Genomic DNA, 2,429 nt, shown 5'->3' with positions numbered 1-2,429 from the left:
TTACCCACTGTGCCATCAGCCTGAGCAGCACTTGAACCTTGTGGTCTTGCCAATTTAAAAAAGTGATTATATCAATTTACAGAACTACTAGCAGGATAAACATGTCCTCAAGCTCCACTTGTTCACTGGGATCTGGTTTTGTCAGTTTCTTTTTCCCATCAATCTGATGAGTGTGAAATAGCATCTAATTGTGGTCTTTAATTATGACAAGGTTAGACGTTTTTTCACATTTACTTGCCATTTGTATTTCATCTTCTCAGGATTGTTTGCTCACACATTTTGCCCATGTCTATTGGGTTCTTTCCTTTTCTGATTTCTAGAAGTTATCACATAATTTGTATACAGACTACTTGCCCAGTTAGATGTTGCCAACGGTCCTGTCTGAACAGCATTTTGTTCTTTTCTACATTTGAGTCCATAAGCCTGCAATCACTTAGGGCATATGTGCATATTATGTGCCTGATAATCCTTATACGAAGGTCTTGAGGATCTGATCCTGCTGCTTACACAGCGCACTCTCACCCATGTTTTATAATTTTCTGGATGTGCACTCATGTAGGGTGGCTCTGAGTGAGAACCTTGGAGTCACTCCCCTCCGGAGAGTCTGGGTGTGTGTGTGTGTTTCAAATATATATATATATTTTATTAATTTTAGAGAGGGAGAGAGATGGAAACATCAGTGATGACAAAAAATCATTGATCAGCTGATTCCTGCACACACCCCCACTGGGGATCGAGCCCACAACCTGGACATGTGCCCCGACCGGAATCAAACCATGACCTCCTGGTTCATAGTCCAATGCTCAATCACTGAGCCACACTGGCCAGGCCCGAGAGTCTCTTTTATTTATTAAAAATATTTTTATTGATTTCGGAGAGGAAGGGAGAGGGAGATAGAAACATCAATGATGAGAGAATCATTGATCGGCTGCCTCCTGCACACCCCCTAGTGGGGATTGAGCCCACAACCCAGGTATGTGCCCTTGACCAGAATCGAACCTGGGATCTTTCAGTCTGCAGGCTGACTCTCTTTCCACTGAGCCAAACCAGCCAGGGTGAGAGTTTGTTTTATAATCGTCTTGGCTTGGGTGTCTCCAAGACCATCTGGGCAATGCACATTTCAGCTCTAAGCTGGTCCTTACAATACTTCAGCAGAGACTTTTCGCTACCAGCTCTCTAGCCAAGAGAGTCGAGAGGGCTTCCTGTCCCCCAGGGCCAGGCGACAGCAGTTTTTCTAGTGAGCCCATCTTCTTACTGTCACTATGTAGGAATCTCCCTGGCATTTCACCATCTCCACAGGCCCAAAGTCCCACCCACTACCTGGCCCTTCAATCCAAATTCCTAGGCTCCCCAGAGAACCAGCTCCTGCTATACCTTTGGTGCCTGGTTCCTGTTTTAGGCTCGTGCAGATGTCCCTTCTTGGCTCAGCGGTGCATTCACTTTAGTTTATGTGTTTCTGTGTATTTACAGCGGGCTGGCCAGTAACGTTGCCCTGAACATCGCTGGGAGCAGAGGGTCTGCTCTGCATTGTTGACCACTCTGTCCCTCTGGGGGGCTAGAGGCTGGGGCTTGGCCTCCAGGAACGGCAGTGAGAATGGAAAATGCAATCAGACCAGGCCCTCTGGCTTGCTGTGGATGTGGGTATGGGCAGTGAAGGGCAGGCACCATGGTGCTCAGAGTGCTGTGGCCTGAGCCCTGGGCCGGAGCAGTGTTCTTTACTCCAAGTGGGTGGAATGCTACAAATGCACTCGGGCCGATGTCCAGACCTGCAAGGGGAGCTGGGTGGTACGGCAGGAGAAAGCACAGCCCTTGAAATCGGTGGGGGTGGGGGGAGGCCATCAGTGTTAGAGCAGCAGTGAGCATGAGGGCAGGTGCCTGTGGTGGGAGGACGAGGCACTTGCTGCCCACGCACCTGCCACGTTTCCCTGTGGACCAGGCAGCCACAATCCTCTCCATGGACGGGCATTGGTTCTCAAACTCCAGTGCAAATACCAACCACCTGCAGTCTGTTCCTTGTCTCCCGGGCCCTCTCCCAGATGCTACCTGGACAGGTCAGGGTAGACCCATGAATCTGCATGTCTAGTGAGCTCCCAGGGGACACTGCTGCTGCTGGGATGAGACCACACTGAGAAAGGGCATCAGGCCGAGGAGAGACGGGGGCAAGCTGCTGGCAGTCTGAGGGTTGGGGGTCACAACCACCACCTTGGATGAGAGGAAAGAATTTGCCTGTGTGCCCTCAGGTGGTCCAGGGCAATGGCTCTGCTGCCCACTGACCGCCCAGTCCCTCCTTCACTGGGGGCGGGGCGGAGGCGCTGGGAGCTGGTGACACACGCAAGGCCACACACAGGTTGACATGAACCCTGCACCTGCCCCTGGAGACCCGGGCAGCATCTGCACCACAGTGCACTTGAGGGAAGGCAGACACAGGG

The sequence above is a fragment of the Myotis brandtii genome, unplaced genomic scaffold (genome assembly GCF_000412655.1).
Source record: "Myotis brandtii unplaced genomic scaffold, ASM41265v1 scaffold1040, whole genome shotgun sequence".
Taxonomy (NCBI): domain Eukaryota; kingdom Metazoa; phylum Chordata; class Mammalia; order Chiroptera; family Vespertilionidae; genus Myotis; species Myotis brandtii.
This window is presented reverse-complemented; position numbering follows the sequence as displayed.